The sequence below is a fragment of the Moschus berezovskii genome, chromosome 27 (genome assembly GCF_049115385.1).
Source record: "Moschus berezovskii isolate FMDL1 chromosome 27, NW_MosBer_1.0, whole genome shotgun sequence".
In the NCBI taxonomy this organism is placed as follows: domain Eukaryota; kingdom Metazoa; phylum Chordata; class Mammalia; order Artiodactyla; family Moschidae; genus Moschus; species Moschus berezovskii.
Window position 1 is genome coordinate 9,388,634 of NC_142486.1, and position 19,472 is coordinate 9,408,105.

The 19,472-nt window shown below is 43.2% G+C and overlaps 1 protein-coding gene across 1 annotated transcript in view; it reads left to right on the plus strand.

The window, feature by feature from the left end:
• The first annotated feature begins 4,388 nt into the window (after positions 1-4,388).
• Positions 4,389-19,472, plus strand: part of GTF2I (general transcription factor IIi) — a 78,681-nt gene continuing 63,597 nt past the window's right edge. Inside the window, exon 1 of the mRNA XM_055409998.2 lies at positions 4,389-4,761. The gene's annotated coding sequence lies outside the window, so the exon portion shown is untranslated. The remainder of the gene's footprint in view (positions 4,762-19,472) is intronic.

Genomic DNA, 19,472 nt, shown 5'->3' on the forward strand with positions numbered 1-19,472 from the left:
TTGCTGGGCGCCCACCCAGCAAAGGCAAGTTTTGCTTTTTTGAAAGATTCTGGCATTTTTTGGTTTGTTTGTTTTGGAATATTTTCCATCCACGGTTTGTTGAATCCGCAGATGCAGAACCCGCGGATATGGAGGGCTGGCTGCAGATGGAAAATTCCAGAAATAAACTATTCATAAGTTTTAAATTTCACGCCCGCCCCCTCCGTCCTGCCCCGGGTCGTGAATCATCTCTTTGTCCAGCGTATCCGGCCCGGTAGTCTCTTGGTAGCTGCCTGGGTTATCAGATCTACTGCGGAGGTATCAGCAGTGCTTGTGCTCAAGTTAACCCTTGTTTTACTTAATAATGACTCCAAAGCGCGAGAGTAGTGATGCTGGTGGTTCAGATATGCCAAAGAGAAGCCGTAAAGTGCTTCCTTTGATTGAAAAAGTGAAAGTTCTCGACTTGGTAAGGAACGAAAAAAAATCTTATGCTGAGGTTGCTAAGATCTACGGTAAGAACGAATCTTCTATCCGTGAAATTATGAAGAAGGAAAAAGAAATTCGTGCTAGTTTTGCTGTAGCGCCCCGAACTGCAAAAGTTACAGCCACAGTCCGTGATGAGTGCTTAGTTAAGATGGAAGAGGCATTAGATTTGTGGGTGGAAGACATGAACAGAAAGCGTGTTCCTATTGACAGCAACGCGTTGCGTCAGAAAGCACTGACCCTCTATGACGACTTCAGCCAGGGAGCCCCTGAAACGAGTGACACCAAGCCCTTTACTGCCAGTAAGGGATGGCTATACAGATTCAGGAATAGGTTTGGACTGAAAAATATAAAGATTACTGGACAGGCTGTGTCTCCTGAGGAAGCAACTGCTGCCCTGTTTCCAGCGGAGTTGAAGAAGTTGATTAAGGAGAAAGGATGTTATCCAAAGCACGTCTTCAACTGTGATGAAACCAGGCTCTTCCGGAAGATGTCCAATAGAACCTTTATTCATAAAAGTGCAAAGGAGGCACCAAGGCGTAAAATGCGGAAGAACAGATTAACTCTGGTGATACCTGGAAACTCACCTCATCATAAGGGTGAGTATAGTGTAATAAGATATTTCGAGAAAGAGAAAGACACCACATTCATGTAACTTTTATTGCAATACATATTGTTATATTGTTCTTAGTTATTATTAATCTCTTGTGTATGTTCGCTCAGTTGTGTCCGACTCTCTGCGACCCCCTGGACTGTAGCCCACCAGGCTCCTCTGTCCATGGAATTTTCCAGGCAAGAATACTGGAATGGGTTGCCACTTCCTTCTCCAGGGTATCTTTCCAACCCAGGGATCGAACCTGCATCTCCTGCATTGGTAGGTGGATTCTTTACCACTGCGCCACATGGAAAGCCCATTAATCTCTCACCATGCATAATTTATAAATTAAACTTTGTTATAAGGGACTAACCTGGTGGTCCAATGGTTAAGATTCTGTGCTTCCACTGCAGGGAACTTGGGTTCAACCACTGGTAGGGGAAATAAGATCCTCATGCATGGCCATAAAAACCCCCCAAAACAAAGAACTTTATTATATGTATGTGCATACAGGAAAAAAACATAGTCTATAGAGAATTCAGTACTGTCCTCATAGATAAGGAGGGGCTACTGTATGCAGTAGAATGGAGTGTCCTGTTTTTGGACACTCACCTGCAGGATTGCATATGCTAAGTTAAACATTAAAAAGAGAGATGTATATGAAATAATTTGAAATAACCTGCAAGATTCTGCCAGCTGGTAATTCCCTGGCAGTTTAGTGGTTAGCACTCTGAGCTTATACTGGAGGCGGTACAGGTTTGATCTCTGGTCCGGGAACTAAGATCCAACATGCCGCACGGTGCAGTCAGACTGCAATCTCAGTCTTAGTATACACATTGTGTTATGTTGAATGTGATTCTAAACAAAAGTTGAGTGTGATTTGAACAAAGGAGGATTCCATAAGAAGTCATTCCTACATATACAAATCTTTTTTTTTTTTTTTTGGTATTTTTCAATTGTTGCTCAACCCCTAAAACAGCAGTGTGATCTTGTGTCGGAAAATAGCTGGCTGTGCTGAGTTGGTATCTCAAGTGGCTTGTAATTCTGATCACCATTAACATAGCACCTGTACCAATGAGGTAAGGGAAAAACTGGTTAACCAACAGCAAGTGCACCACTAACAGCCAAGGTGAGCAGGCTCTTAAGACTGAACATGTATGATATTTACAAGTATGAATTTGAGGGTTAAACCTGCTAATAGCAGTACAAGGGGAAAAAGGGTGACTTCTGTACATTGTTCATTGTCCCCAAAGGGCCAGCTTTCTGTCCAGAGGCAATTCAAAGCCACCTAAAGTTTTAAAGACCAGCTTTAGGATTCGATAGTTCAACCTCAACCTCAAGGAAGCTGGAGTTGTTCATGAAGCAGCAGCAAAATTTCACACTGAACTGTTAACTTCATAAAAAGGGGACTATCTCCCACGTAAGTTTTTAATGACAAGGGTAATCGTGACTAAATGAACTCGTCTTACTTCCTAACACCCTTCCAATGCTCCTCCATTACTCCGCCACACGCAGTGCATCCTCCCATCCCCGCTTCTCAGTACTCCCATCCTCGCTTCTCAGTATTCCCAATAATCCGTTCAAGACCCTCCCCAAAAAAGTTGTGTTAGTCTCTCAGTTGTGTTGGACTCCTTGCAATACCATGAGCTGAAGCTCACCAGGCTTTTCTGTCCATGGAATTCTCCAGGCAGGAATACAGGAGTGGGTAGCCATTCCCTTCTCCAGGGATCTTCCCGACCCAGGGATTAAACCCTGGACCCCCTTGCATCGCAGGCGGATTCTATACCGTCTGAGCCACCAGGTAAGCCCTCAGGGCTCCTATCCCTCCATAAAACATCCTCAACTGACGCTCACAGCAGCTAAGTTCGCAGCTCCTGGGGGTGGTTGCTATTACCAGCTGAATTGTAGGCTTCTCAAGAGTTAATGTTTATCCCTAAGTATGTCAGTTGTACTTGGTATTGGGAAGATGGAATTTAAATATGAAGTATGAGTGCAAAAAGAAAATTGTTCTCATGAAAAACTAAATGCTGTGCAGAAACTTGACAAAGGAAGAGACCTAATCGAATTAACCGAGGACAAAATGACAGTAAAAGATTGCAGGGGAAATCGGGAAAATGTAGACGTCTTCTGGAATCAGATTGCTTCGCAGGGATCTTTAAATTCTCCATCTATTTTAAATCCACATGGACATTCTAGATGAGGCTTTATGGGTGCGGTCTACGGAAGAAGATGGGGAAAGCTAATCTGCGAACCCAAATTCAAAGGAAAGGTCTTGGCCCTACATCAAAAGACTAGCTGCTCGGAAAGTTTTCTTGCGAGCGACAAAGGCTGGAAAAAGCGCCGTGGTCGCCACCTACCGAGGAGGAGGGGGAGGGGGAGAGGATGGCCGGCGTGGCCCGAATCTCCGGCAGGGAGAAACATCACATAATCACTCGATTTTGTGTTTTTTACATAAACATCTAAAATCTCTGGCCTCGAGTTTTTTAAACTTCTAACTTGGGGTGAACAGTAATATCTCACCATTTTCGAAATTCGCGAGCTAATGAAAGTTGAGACGCCAAAAAAAAAAAAAAATACCGGGGGGGTGGGGTTTGAGGAAAATTGCTTAGCTGTTGACAGAACAAAACGGGCTGCAAATCACGTTTTCTGCTCGCCCTCCATGGCTTTTCCGTCTTAAGTTTCCTTCTACATGTCGAGTGGAAAGTGAGCAAAGCCTGGAGGTGGAGGGGTAAATAAAAACAGAATGGTGCCTTTCCATCGCTCAGTCCGAAGTTGCGGCAAGAGTCTCTCGAGGCAAGCTTTAAAAACTAACAGGAGTTCTTTGTGTCCCGGAGGGTGGTGCAGGGCGGAGGAAGTCCCTTGGCGGAGCAGGGAAGGCGGCAGGCCGGCCTGGGGCTCCCCGGCTTTTGCAGTATTCCAGCCTCTCAATTTGCTGGGAATCTGGGATGCAAGAGTGAGCGCGAGCCATGGGACCGTGGCTGCGGCCGGCTGAAGCCCGGCAAGGGAGCCGACTCGGCCCGGATTTCCATCCCTGCGTCCCCGCTCCCCTCCCCCACTCGGGCAGCCGCGCAGGCCCCAGGTGCAGCCATGTTCCTCGCTCCCACCACCCGCGCCTCCATTGACAGTCCTTGCCCGAGAGGGCCGGGCGCCGAGCTCGCCGCGTCCTCGGGCTCCGGGCTGGTCGGCGCGAGGCTTCCTGGGAGTCGTAGTCCGCCGTCCCCCGCCGTCGCGTTGGTGGGGACGAATCAGAGACTACAAGTCCCGCTGGGCGGCGCTGCGGGTGCGCACGCGCAGCGCGGCTTCTAGGAACAAAAAAAAAAAAAAAAAAAGAGGAGGAGGAGGAGGGTGAGAGAGAGCAGCTCGGAGAGCAGAGAAAAGGGGCCACCGATCGCCCCCCCGCTTCCCCGCACGCGCTCTCTAGCCGCGGCCGCCCGCCTGCAGCGGTCACCCCGGCCCGTCCCTCGGTTTCCCTGTGAGAGGATCTAGGCGCTGAGCGAGGCCCTGCCAAGGGCGGCCATGCGGCGGTGACAGGAGCTCGGCCGAGACGCTCGGGCCCCCTCGCCCTCTCAGCTCCTGCCCGCTCGCCGGCGCGTCTCAAGCCCAGGCTGCTCCGCCGCGGCCGCAGCTCGCGCGCGCGCGGCCCACATTCGCTTCCCTTCGGCGCCCCCGCGGCCCCGGCGCTGCCTGGAGGCGGCTGCACTCGGGTGAGTCCCCGTCGCCCCATCCCCGCCCCGGCTGCCATCTCGAGCAGGGCTTTTATTTTGAGGCTCGCCCCTTCTCTCCGGGGGGGCACTGCACGGGCGGCGGGGGGCTCTGGGGGCCGCCGGCCGCCGCGGTGGGGCCGCCGCCCCGCCCCCCTCCAGCCCTGGGCCGCCGGCGTTGGGGGTGGGGCGGGAGCAGACGCGGTCGCGGGGGACGACAGTTGACGCGCGCGCCTGGGTGCGTGGGGGAGGGGCGCGCGCAGCGGCGCGGCGTGTGGCGGCGGGGGGGGCGCCTCACGCGTGAGGGCCCCGCGCGCGAGCGAGCGCGCGAGCCTGCGGGCTGCGCATGCCCGGCCCGCTGATTGGCCGGCTCGGGCGGTGCGGGTGCGCGCTCGGTGCCAGGCCCCAGCCGTGGGGTCGCGCTCGGACTGGTGTCTCCGGGGCTCGTGCGCCGGGGCAGCAGACGCGCCGGATTGGCCGGCGGGCGGCGGGGGTGGGCGGTGCCGCGCTGCCTGGTAACTGCGGCCGGCGGGCGGGCCGCGGAGCGCCGCCCCTGCCCGCGCCCAGGTGGAGCCCGGGAGTGGGCTTTGTCCCGGGGCCCGGCCGGGCTGGCGCGCGGGGGCCTTGCTCTTTGGGGGAAATGAGCACAATGACCGGAAGGAAAACCTCAGTCTGCAAGCTTGGGAAAATAAGCCATCGGGGTTCGGCCAGTATCCAGAGGGGATTCAGAGAAGAAGGCAAAAAAAACAAAACCCATAAAAAGCAAACCCCTTGTCCTCGTTACTCCCGACTTTGTGCTTATCCAAGTTTTGCCTTTTAATAAAGGGATTTTTTTTTTAAAGTGTTAATGGTTTTGCGCTCGTTGGTGTCTGAGAATGTTCAGACATCAGGTCTAGTTGGAGTAGCGCCCACTCCTCGGAATGCTGGGCTCCGGGCACGCGTCTCAGCTTCCTGCGTTCAACTTTGCTGCAGACAATGGCTTGACGGGCCGCTGTGCGTAAAAGTGGTGTCTGGATGCTCAGAAAACAAAAGGGGAACTTAGTTTGCAGACCGAGCGTGTGCATTAGTGCCAGTCGGAGGCTGGGTCTTACCCACGCCTCCAATCCCTCCCCTCACCCCCAGCTAAGCCCCAGGATTTGGGGTGACCGATTTTATGTCCTACAGCATATTTTTTCCTGGTCCGTTTTCCAGCCACTGCAGCCTGCTACCGTGCACTTTTCGTTTCGCTTGCTTCTTGTGATCTTGGCTCACACCTGTAGTCTGGAATGCCTTTTTCTTCCCTTGAGGCCGTGGAACTCTTATTTCTCATATGCAGTCGCTTCTTTAAAGCCTTCTCTTATAACGTTGGGTCAGAATTTGTTGCTTCTTCTTACGGTCAGCTCGTCTGCCCCTCTTTATTTCCTCTTGGAGTTTGGTTGGTTCTGCTTTGTGTGCACGTGCCTTGGCCTGGTCACTAGGTTTCAACTCCTGGAGAGGTAAGGATTAACCCTTTTCCTTTATCCCCCTTGCAGACTACAACCGTCAAAGCTCTTATTACTAGCGACAGCTAGGGCTTGAGTAATGTTTTTATATGTCAGGCGTCTCACTTAGAAACTTAACGTGGTTTTCTTATTTAATATTCATAATAACCCCCTAATTCCACTGTTTAGAAGAGAAACAAGTCCAGAGAAGCTGGGTGATTACCTGTTGGTCACCGAGCCAGTAAACCTTGGACCTTTATGACTCTTAGCCCTCAGGCCATTGGTTCTCAGAACCCAAGCATCCCCTGCGGGGCTTGTTAAAACACGATTGCTGGGCCCCACCCAAGAGGTTCTGATGCTGCAGGTCTGGGATGGGCCGGAGAATTTGCATTTCTGTCTGGTTCGCTGTTGATGCTACTGCTGCTGTTCTGAGGAGGAACACTGAGAACTATTCACTCTGGTATGAAATTAAGTTGTGAGGGAAGTTTATTCTAGGTGCATGCTTTTCCTTATTTTAAAACGAGGTCTTAAAGAATCAAAGTAATTCACACTGCTTACTGTAGATTACTTGGCAAACAGGGAGTTAAGAATTTTTGTTTATCTTGGCAGGCAGAGCAGCTGGAACTCCCCAACTCTCCCCCCCAACCCCCAGTTCCATGCATGCACCAGTGATTTGACTAACTTTTAAGAAAGTGACTACAAAGACTTTGTCATTGAAGCATTGGCTTTGGCTTTCGTTGTCTTGGGGCACAAGTCTTGGTGAGAATGATTTTAAGTTTTAGTGGATTTCTGTTTTGGGAAAGTAAGTAATCTTAAATTAGATAAGGGGAGTGGGATTAGTTTCTAGTAATGTTCTATCATTTTATTTGGATGATCCTTAGATCGATGGTGTGTTCCAAAACATAAAATGTGAAAGACAAGGTCTCTGCTCAGGTAAATCAAAACACTGAAAAAGTTCCAAACACTTCACCTTTTCTGTTATTACTGGTGACCAGCTATTTACCTTGCATTCCACCTAATTAAATTCTATCATGTTTCATTCTTCATTGAAAATATGAGGTTTTCAAATTTTGCAGTCCTCATAACTGCTGTGCTGTAACTAACATGAAATTGTTTTAGTTGCTTAAATAGATGCTGATCAAGTGATTTTTATGTATGTCTAAGGGAAAGCATTTTTTTGAAGAATTGTTTGAGATTTAATTCTCTTTGAGAATAGTATTAATATTTCACTTTTACTGAAATGTATTAAAGGTTGGGCTTTCCAGGTGGCCTGGAGGTAAAGAATTCACCTGCTAATGAAGGAGACAAAAGAAACTTGACTGAGCCCCTAGGTAGGGAAGATCCTCTGGAGAAGGAAATGGCAACCCACGACAGTATTCTTGCCAGGAAAAGCCCATGGACAGAGGAGCCTGGTGGGCTACAGTCATGGGGTGGCAAAGAGGCAGACACTGCTGAATACACACGCACACACACCTGAAAGATAATTACCAAGAAATTTTTAATAGCCCTTTACTAAAGGTCCTTACATGGGTACCTTTTTTCTTCAAAAGTTGTCTCCATTTATTTGAGTTAAGCTTATTCACTGTTACTAAGGGAAGGTAGGAAATGTGATTAATCAGTCCATTAGAATTGTAGAGTTGGATTTTCTTGTGATCAGTGCTGGCAGCGTGAGGAATGTGAAGTGAGAGTCACTCAGTCGTGTCGGACACTTTGTGCCCCACAGACTCTGCAGTCCGTGGAGTGCCGCAGGCCAGAGTACTCGAGAGGGCAGCCTTTCCCTTCTCCAGGGGATCTTCCCAACCCACGGATCGAACCCGGGTCTCCCGCTTTACCAGCTGAGCCACAGGGAAACCCCAACATGAAGGACAATACTCGATTAACCAATTAGTGTAGCTGAGGCTACTTGTGTGGGAGTAGTAAAACTGAGAATTAATATTTGAGAGAATGTATGTATATAATACTGGAAAAAATTAGGTGTATAAATCAGAAGTACTGAATGCATCTTAATAGTCTTTTTCTTCCTTTAGCATTTTCTTCTTTCTCGGTTCTCCTTTACTGGGATGCTCACAGATGCAGTTTTCCAGTTTTTGTTTTTTCTTTTTTTCCCTCTCCATTTCTGCAGTCCTGTCTTCATACTCCATGCCTGTTTCTGATGCTACTCTGCTTTTCCCCACTTTGACCTGGTGGGAGAATAAGAAAAAGTTGCATAGGGATTGTCAGAGTTGATGGCAGATTGACTCATGTTCCTTGGTTGTAAGTTGAAAAATTATGGAGGACTTTAAAAGAATTCGCTTATTTAAAAAGTAACTTCAGAGGCAAAGTTTATGGCTGAATGAGACAGAGTATGGCTTAATGGGTGCCTATTGACATAGGTTCTGAAATTACTCCATCTGTGTTACCTTGAACAATTCCCTTTCACAACTTTGTATCCCAGTTTCCCTGTTTTAAAAAAGGATGATGATAATAGAAACTTTCTCTTTTACGGTTGTTCTGAAGATTGAATGAATTAAAATTAAATACTATGTTTAATACTTTACAGAAATTGAATTTCCTAAGGAAATAAAAACTGCGTGTGATACCAATCCTTGTTATCCTGATTACAAGGTTAATCTCCACAGACTCTGGAGAATGTAAATTCTGTGAGGGCAAGAATTGTTCTTCGGGGATTTTTCCCCTCTGACAAAGTGTTTTTGTCTTTGTAGGATGGCAAAGGAAATATATTACCTGTTCCTCAGCTTAAAGTACAGTTGTGATTGTGCATGGGAGTTCATAGGTGAGAATTGTGGAGTGGGTTGCCATTTCCATCTCCAGGGCATCTTCCCGACCCAGGGACTGAACCCCAGTCTCCTGCATTGCAGGCAGATTTTTTTCTCGTCTGAGGCATCAGGGAATCCTGTATGTGATTGTATTCTGGTATAATTGTAGTCAAGTGTTGGGTCCTATTTGGGGTATCTGGTTAAAATTAGTCCTGGTTAGTAGATAACTATCTGTAATGTGAATATCTATAATGGAGATTAATGTCTGCCTTGTAATTAGTAAACTTAAAATTGGAAAATAGCCTTTAGAACTGGTTACCCAACACAGAATCCCTCCACCAGTTTTCTTCAGCTATCATACAAGTTTTCAAAGCAGTACCTTTTCCCCCAGCGGCCCCCCACCCCCACCCCCGCCCCGGGCTGTTGTTACATTTGAGATAGAAACTCATAAATGTGTTGAAGGGCAGTTGGAATTTCTTTGTTTTTATTGGGCAGTTAAAGAAGGTAAGAAAAGTTTAGGTGTCTTATATGTGGTCAGGTCTCACTCACCTTAGTGTTTTCACTAGAAATTGACAGTTAAATAATACCTGAGAAAACTGCTTATATCTTGTTCATTATTAAGAATTTGATATATTTCAAAAAAGCTCTTTGTATTGAGTATAATCTAAATGTGAACAGAGTTTTGTCTCGATTGAATTTTCAGACCAAAATTTACTTAAAATGAGATAGTGGAACTGCACTAAAATTAAAAAGTATTCTGGCTTCAGTCTTTAAACCACTTAGATTACTTTATTGAAATGATAATTGGACAAAGGAGGATGACAGCATGTAAAATGCCCACTTTATAAGTAAGGAAAGTACAAAGAGATTGACCCTAGTACTGGAATTAGTTTGAAAAGTGCCTAAAGGGGTTCAGGAAAGTTTGTTAGCTTCCTACTTTTCTCCTGTTCTTTTTTTCCATTTAAAGCATTTTTAAGCCTTTTAAATTCAGTGCCTTTAATTACAATCACAGCATTGTATAACCATCAATAACCATCACCACCGTTTCTAAAATCTTTCTCATTGCCCCAGATAGAAGGCCATTAAGTGGTAGCTTCCCTTTCCTTCTTCCCTGGAGTTCCTGGAAATCTCTTAATTTACTTTTAGTCTCCGTGAATTTGCTTATTTTAATCTGGCTGTTTTACTTGGAATAATATTTCCAAGGTTTGTTTGTGTTGTATGTATCAGAATGTCACTCCTTTTTTTAATAATACTGCATTGCATGATAGGCCACATTTTGTTTTCTGTTCATCTGTTGATGGACATTTAGATTGTTTCTACCTTTTGGGCTTAACAGTGTTGCAGCATGAACATTGCTGTACAAGTATTTTGAGTCTTCCCTGTTTTCAAGCTTTTTGTGTGTATACTTGGTGGAATTGTTGGATTGGTGCTTTTTCTTTTTATCGATTTCCTTGGGGCAGAATTTAGATGGATCTGAACAGATCTCTCAATAGCAGAGAAAACCGCTGAGAAAGGAGTTCGTCCCTTTGTGAAGAATTTGCGTCAGCCATTTCCACCATGAAAGCCTCTTTCTTTCAGATAGTTCCTTATAGTGATTTTTTTTTTTTTTTAATTGTGGTGAAGTACACATACCACAGTGTTCTTGCCTGGAGAATCCCAGGGATGGGGGAGCCTGGTGGGCTTCCATCTATGGGGTCTCACAGAGTCGGACACGGCTGAAGTGACTTAACAGCATAACACATACCACAAAACAGTGTTAGGTGCAGTCTGTACAGTCACAGGGTTGAGCAGCCATCATAAAGTCCAGCTCCAGGACTTTTTCACCTTCCTAAACTTAAGTTGCCCGTTAACCCATTCCCTCTTGCTTGCAGCCCCTGCACTCGCCACTCTACTTTCTGTCTCTAGGGATTTGACTGTTTGATTTGTTTTATTTGGCTTTGCTGCGTAGATCTTAGTTTGCTGTGTGGAATCTTAGTTTCCCCACTAGGAATCAAACCCAGGCCCCCCACTGCAGTGGAAGCGCAGAGTGGACAAGTCCCCATATATGTGTATTTTAGAAATAAGTGATTTAATTAAATTTAAAATTAAGTGCTTATTCAGTTTATTGAATGCTTATGTTTAGCACGCTGTCAGGTACTTGACAGATTCTGATATGAACCTTGTGAGTTAAGTTCATATATTTATTGTCATTTCCAGACTAGGAGATTTGGGATTAAAGAATCCCACAGCCAACCATATCTAATATTGGAGCTAGGCCTTTAATTCAGAATTTTGGCCTGATTCCAAAGCTACCATCCATAATTGCTTGGCTCTGTTGCCTGCTTTCTGTGGACAATACATTATAAAGAGAAAAGATGGAACTTTTAGGCCAGTTACTTGATTTTCATTTCCTCCTCCAATTCATACAAAGTTAGAAAAAAAACAAGTGAGCCAGTTTAACAAGTAAACCAAATGTTTTTTATACTTGAAGTAAAGTAAAAGGAGTACATTCTTTGTGTATTGGTAGAGAAAGCTGCTACTTAAAAAAAACTCTGGACTATCAGTATAAATGTATACTTTATACATGTGTGAAAAATTTCAAACTAGTGCTGAGAAAAGTTGTGGATTTTCCTGAATAGTTGATAAGGTGTGTGTTTGTTTTACAAAGACAGTGTTCTGGATTCTGTGAAACTCGGTATTGAACTTGTGATCCACTATTGGGGAAGATCCACTTTCCCTTACTTCATTTAATTATTTTATCATTCTTTCCTTCACCTGTTTTTGTTTTTGTTTTTTTTTTTTAGTTTTTATTATTTTACTGCATCATGAGGCCTGTGGGATCTTAGTTCCCTGAGCAGGGATCGAACTCAGACCTCCTGCTTGGAGTCTTTAACAACTGGACCACCAGGGAAGTCTCCTGGCTTTTTTATTTTTAAATATTTTATGTATTCATTTGGCTGCAAAGGGTCTTGGTTGCAATGTGTGGGCTTAGTTGTCCCAGGGTATGTGGAATCTTAGTTCTTTGACCAGGGATTGAACCCGTGTCCCCTGCATAGAAAGGCAGGTTCTTAACCACTGGACCATCAGAGAAGTGGCTTTTTAAAAAAGAAAAAACTGGACTATTTTTGTTAGCTGTCTCAACAGTTTTTTGGAAATAGGGTGGAGAGGGTATAATGTTTTAAGTATGAAAGTAAACACTTGGAGTCATTTCAAATCCTAACCTTTGGAGTGTATTTTGTTTTGTCTTGAGAGATCGCTTGATGTTTACTGATAAAATTACAAACTTTATTTCCGCAGAAATTAAGAATTTGCACTAGTGGTAAAGAACCTGCCTACCAATGAAGGAGACAAGAGATTTGAGTTCCATCCATGGGTTGGGAAGATCCCCTGGAGGAGGAAATGGCAACCCACTCCAGTATTCTTTCCTGGAAAATCCCATGGATAGAGGAGCCTGGCACACTGCAGTCCATAGGGTCACAGAGTCGGATACAACCAGAGCGACTTAACACATCTTAAAATGTAAGCGTAGCCTACTATAAAAACTTACAAGCCATGACTTAAAAATCAGCCTTGGTCCATCTTGAATTAACCAGTGTGTCATGAGTGCTGAGTGTGCAGAACTGAATGGAGGACCCCTCCCCAAACCCAAACACAGTACTGTTGAAACTGAAAGACCCTGATAATACGCCATTTGATTGATATGTAGTCTGTAGGAGAAGTTTTATCTGACTATCTTTAGATAAAGTTGTGTGCATGTTTATACTTTTGACCTGAAATTCTAATCACTCCTTCCTTAAAATGTAAGAAGCAAAAAAAAAAAATCCAATTTTATTTAGCTAATCGGGACAAATTTTAATCAGTAATAACAGTGTCACATCCTTCACTCTCCCAGTTCTAATACTCCACTTGAGACTGCAAAAGCAAAAGTCGGAACCCCTTTGAAGTCAGGCAAAAAGTAGGAGGAATTTTAATTAGTGCCTATGTTTTAATTAATATGCATTAAATAAGAAGAGCAAATAAAAAATTTCCCACATAGCCTTCATTCTGCAAGCCCATTCATATTTTGCCAAACACCACTGTATGTCGCAAAGGGCCTAGTTAAGCAGCACGCTGAGTTCTCTGTCCAGGGATTGAACCCTGGCCTTGGCAATAAAAGCTCAGAGGCCTAACCACTGAACCACTAGGGAATCCTCAATATCACACTTCCATCCAGCTGTCCCATCTCTGTAATATCCTTCACTGTTAATGGCGTTGACCTTTTTGAAGGTTACAGGGCAGTCATTTCATAAAATGACTCTCAACTCTGGTTTGTCCAGTGCATTTTGGACAGGAACATCACAGTGTTCTTGTGTTTTGTTGGGTGGGCATGATGTTTATTTGTCCGGTGACTGGAGTTACTTTGAATACTTGGTTAAGATGGTGGATGATGTGTGCTGTATTTTCCTTTGTCTAGTAAGTGTGGCAGTACTTAGGGATAATGAAAATATCTCATCTTTTTAGCATTGTGGAATGCTGGGAATTTTAAAAATTTAGGCTGAGGATTTTAAACTTTTTTAGGGGTGATGTTTAGTGCCTGAACCTAAAAACCTCATGTAGAGGAGTTACCTAAGTCCTGAAAACAATGAAATTTCAATATTGTGGGTAGTGGAATTTGAAAAATGTTAAAAATTGGGTTATAGTGTACCGTGTATAGTGTAGTTTAAAAGAAGTTGGAAATTAAGACCAGTCAGATATGGATGAGACTCTAGTAATGTGATAATTCTGTGATCGTGGGCAATTTACTTTCTAAGTTATCAACTAGTCTTATGTTAGAAAAGGTCTGCTTTGTAAAATGTGTCTGGCAGCTGTCACAATAAACATGTCAAGATACTCAGTTAGCTTCTTGGGATCTTTCAGAAGTTAAACTAATTGAGTCAATGAATTACTTGTAAATACATTTTCTTTAGAAACTGCTCAGTGGACATCATTAGAACAAATGGTTCGTGCATGCTCAGTCGTGTCCGACTCTTTGCGACCCCATGGACTGTAGCCCGCCAGGCTCCTCTGTCCATGGGGTTTCTCAGGCAAGAATACTGGAGTGGGTTGCCATTTCCTCCTCCAGGGGAATCTTCTGGACCCAAGGCTCGAACCTGCGTCTCCTGCAGAACCACCTGGGAAGCCCAGAACAAATGGTACTATGCTGAAAAAAAAAAGATATTTATAAAATCTTTGTTCACAACCCAAAGTGATTTCACTATACATGTATACTGATGTTTTAGGGATGAGTAAGTTTTCTCTCCTAAAAAAAACTTTAGCTTTTAGGATATTGTAGCTAGAACACAGAGGTATTAAATACAAGTTTCAGAGGTAGAAATTTTTAGGCAGCCTAATAGATTGCCAGTATGTAATATTACATGATAAACTATGCTAATGTTAATGGAACTGAATCGTGTTTAGGATAAAATCAGCTGATTCAGCTATTAGGTCCTTGCTTTTTATTTTAGGCACCATCTTAATATATAGTATCTTAGATGATTTTAGCTTTTTCTTAGTTCTCTTCATTTAAAAAAATTACTTTTATAAAATCAGAATTTTGTAAAAGTTTGAAATTCCATTTTACTGTTCTTAGAATTAAGTGATACTGAAAGTTATTCTACATTTCTCGCTGAAGATGAGTGTAGTTAAGGCTGTGATGATGCCTTTAGTGACAGTTTTGTTGAAATTTGGCTTTCGTGGCTCTTAGTTAAATGAATTGGTAAGTTTGAGTTTTAAGCTAACCTTATAAACAAAAAATAACCTGAGACTAGAATAAAAAACCTGAGACTCAAATAATGGAGACAACTAAAAAAGATATGTGTGTGTGTGTGTGTTTAGTCACTCAGTTGTGTCCGAGTGACCCTTTGGACTGTAGTCCCCCAGGCTTCTCTGTCCATGGGATTCTCCAGGCAAGAATACTGGAGTGGGTTGCTGTGCCCTTCTCCAGGGGGAATCTTTCTGACCCAGGAAACAAACTGGGGTCTCCTGCATTGCAGGCAGATTCTTTACCGGCTGAAGCTACCAAACAACCAAAAAAAAAAAAAAACCAAGGAAGAGCTGGCGCATCTTAAATACTGGTACAGTGAGAGCAACCACAGCCCAGGAAAGCCATGCTGCCTTTTGCTGGCGTGGAGGTCAAAAAATTAAGTTTCGGTGGAAGATTTGCCTGGTTAATTAAAGGATTCCCTTTTTTTCCTTTAAACTCGTAAGCCTGTTTAATTGCAGAATTGAATGCCATATTATCTGTCCTAAATACTGTCTATAGCCTTTCATGACCAATATCCTAGGGGTAAGTATGTTAATTGATTTTTAATGTTTTCTCAGTTTTCATTGATCCACGTATCTGCGATTTAGTAATTATGGCTCTAGAAATAAAATACTGAGTTGGGAAACTTACTGGTTTTTGTAGTTGTAACGTTTATTTCACCATACTTAACTCAGTGTACAGTGTGGATCTTAGTTGCTTATGATAAGTAAAAATAATAGAGAACTTGAACTGCCTATAGAAAACTGAAAATGAAATTTTTGAGAAGAAAATATTGACCCTGGTGCCTGGCTGAATTCAAATCCATTTCTTCCTAGTTGACCATGGATCTTGGTTTTGGATTTTACTAAAATAAAGTGTTGCTTAAATGACTCATGGCTGTTTGTTGTTAATGGTGATGTGTGTGCCTGACAGTGCCTGTCAGCAGTTTTGTGACGTAAGTTACGCGTTCATCTAGACAATCCGTCTGTAAATCGTTCGTATTTTTTTCTTTGAACAGTATTCTTTATTTTTTTCAGAAAGTGCTGTTGATGTTCATATGTGCCCTTCAGTGTCCCTCTAGTATTTGCCTTTTGGACAAAAAGGATATTATACTTTTGCTTCAGTTTGCTTCTAAATGCCAGTTAATTTGCTGCCTTAGAAAGATTGCCTAGTAGTACAGTTCTAATCACCTTTTAACCCGCCTTTCCTGGATTATTTTTGTGCATGAAAGTTGGAATTTGGAGATACAGTTCTAGTCCCTGGTTATAAAATTAGCTGTCTCTATGACTATCCAGACAGCTAATCTTGTTGGGTTGGGTTTCTCATTTCTAATAGAATGGAACAAACAACTAAAATATGTTGAATTTTCTTTTTGATCTAAGATTGTAAGCTTTAAGATTGAAATGGAAAAATGCTTGTTGAAAATAACTATAACATCACAAAAAAGAAATAAGACATAAATGTAATTAAAAAAAAAACAAGATCAGAGTTATGACCCCTCTTCCCCCACTGATTTAACAATCTGACCTGAAGCTTAATTTGAAGCAGTATTACTTAATTTGAAATTTTGGTAATACTTTAGAAATCAACACAATCAGAAATCTTAGAGTCTTGATATTTTCATTAGAGTGATGATGGCCTGTGTCAAAATGTTGACTCACTGTAAAATCTATTATTGTGCTGCTCAGCATTAATGGCAAGGATCAACAAATTAAAACTGGAAGTATGATCTGAAAACACTTCCATGGGGGACTTCTCTGGTGGCCCAGTGGTTAAGACCCCATGCTTCCATTGCAAGCGCCGTGGGTTCCATCCCTGCCTGGTTGGGGAACTGAGATACCGCAGACTGTGCAGAGCAAGTGGCTGTAAATAAATCAGTAGCAGGCACACTGGTTCCAGCAAAAACAAACCATAAAGAGCCCAAGCACTTACATGGAATTAATTATTGGCTTATTTTGAGGTAGAAGAGATCAGTACAGTAAGGACACAGACAGACCTAACCCCTGAAATGGATCTCCAACAAGAAACCCAAGAAGATTTTACAGAGTGGCTGGAGTCTGTTTTCAGAGACATAGAAGAAGGCATTGCTTCTTTTAAACAGTAGCTGACAGGTTAAAAGATAAAAAGACAGAACAATTAAAAGGCCAATTAAGTTCAGTTTTGAAGGTCATAAAGGAGAATTAAAACCAAATCAGGGAAACAAAAGATGAAGTTAAAAAACATTTGGAGTTGAAGAAGTAAGGAAATTGAAAAAACGGTAAAGAAGGTGGAACGGATTCTGGTAGCCATGATTTTTGTGTCTTTTAACACTTTGTCAACCCCTTTCTTTGATGTCAGTGTCCTGCTTTGCCTTTTGAATAACTCCTTACCTTCCTATTCCACGCAGTTCTGGCTGGACTGCCAATCACAGTGTATCCCAGGTAATCTTGTTCTGACTAGCCACTTAAGTGGGCTTGGGATACAAATCCCCAGACCTTCTGTGCAGAAGGTAGCAGGAAGGTACAGGGATCACAGGATAGGTGTGTGGTCAAACTTTAAAGATACATGCATGGCTGTCATCTTTGTCTTAGGAAAAAACCCATCTTCTTAAGGAGAAGCAAGGTCTGCCGGGAGGTAATAGAAGTTTAATGATGTCCCTTGTGTTCTTTGACTGGCTTTGTATGGAGTCAGTGCCACCTTTAGGTTGAATAAAACAGGAAAATTGCCTTTGTTTACTTGTGGTGCTTTGAATTGGGTAACCTTGCAGTTTAGTAATAGTTCTGGCTAATTCATAAATTGTTCTTGAAGATAAAGATTATTGTAAACTAGGTGTGGTTCCCAGAGTTGGTGGGACTACTAAGAATGCTCTACAATTATAAAGCAAAACTTTTGTAAAGCTACCAAAAAGTTGGTAAGAATTTTGAAGAGCTGTTATGAGAAAGCTAATATTAATAGGAGAATGGGGGACCTCCCTGGGGACCCAGTGGTTAGGCTGCCTTGCTTCCACTTCAGGCAGCAAGGGTGTGATCCTTGGTCAGGAAACTTAAGATACCATAGCTGCACATGGGCCAACAAAATTTCTTTTTTAAGGGAACTAATAGTAGAAGTGCTGGAGAAGACTTTTGAGAGTCCCTTGGACTGCAAGGAGATCCAACCAGTCCATTCTAAAGGAGATCAATCCTGGGTGTTCATTGGAAGGACTGATGCTAAAGCTGAAACTCCAATACTTTGGCCACCTCATGTGACGAGTTGACTCAATGGAAAAGACTCTGATGCTGGGAGGGATTGGGGGTGGGAGGAGAAGGGGACGACAGAGAATGAGATGGCTGGATGGCATCACCGACTCGATGGACATGAGTTTGAGTGAACTCCGGGAGTTGGTGATGGACAGGAGGCCTGGTGTGCTGTGATTCATGGGGTCGCAAAGACGCGACTGAACTGAACTGAACTGAATAGTAGAAGTGGAAATCTCTTTTGCTCTGCCAGTTTCACCATATGAACTTGAGTTTTGAAAACCTTGTGGGATGAAAAGGCTGAAACCAAAGCACAGAATCTGCACAAAATTCAAGGGTCAGATTCACCATTCCCCTCAATAACTTGCGACCCCCAATTGAATAAGACTGATTAAGAAATAAGCCAGCTTATTTCTGTTTGTGGTCTGGGTTAACATCTAAGGGATCTGAGGAAGGTGAATCCTTGGATCATGGTGATCTCCCAGGCAGGTACTGTTCCCAGACACCAGGTCTCATGTTTAAAACAGGTTTTGGTGTAAAACGACCAGCATACAGTAGAAGACAGTCAGGTATCCATGGGAACAAGAACCATACATTTGAAAGTAGAACTACGAGAAACATCAGAAATACAACTGCAAAGACTTGAGATTTTGAATTATCCTAGACTATAAAACAACTCCTACTGCTATGTTTAAAGAAATATGTCAAGCTTGAAAATCGTTGGGGTGAAGAAAATTTTAAATGTGACATAGCAGCAAATAGAAATTGTATAAATGAAAATTATAAACAAAGTAAAAAACCTGATGGGTAGTTTTAACAGCAGAATAAGTACAAATGAAGAAAAAATGAGTGAAATGGAAGATAAGTCAGAAGACCAGAGTTTAGTTCAGGGAGGAGAAATGAGAAACATACAGAAGAGAGTAAGAGATTTAAGGATTAACATACATTTAATCTGAGCTTCAGTGTGGGATAGGAGATAGAAAATGGGACAGAACCAATACCTGAGGAAATAATGTGTATGTGTGTGTGTGTTAGTCACTTAGTTATATCCGACTCTGCAACCCCACGGACTGCAGCTCCTGTGTCCATGGGATTCTCCAGGCAAGAATACTGGAGTAGGTTGCCATTTCCTTCTCCAGGAGATCTTCTTTATCACCTGAGCCACCAGGGAAGCCCCGAGGAAATAATAGCAGAGAATTTGCCACAAGCAAAGGATGACAGTCCTTAGTCAAGATGCCTAGTGAATGGATAAACGTACTGAATAAAAGGAAATCTAAAACTCTGCACACTGTGCTCACATTTCTGAATTGTTTCAGTGCATTTTTTTCTCTCTGTTTAAGGTCCTTTCCCTTTTTGTTCCAGAGAACTCACTGTCCCATTTTAGTTACTTGAAATTTTTTTGTTTCATGGTCTCTTTATTTGGGAGACTTCTGAGTTTTGATATGACAGATCATATCCTGGGGATTTTTTGTTGTTGCTCATTTCTAGACACACAGAGACAGATGCAGACACACAAGAGACACACACACACAGCCTCCCTGTTTAA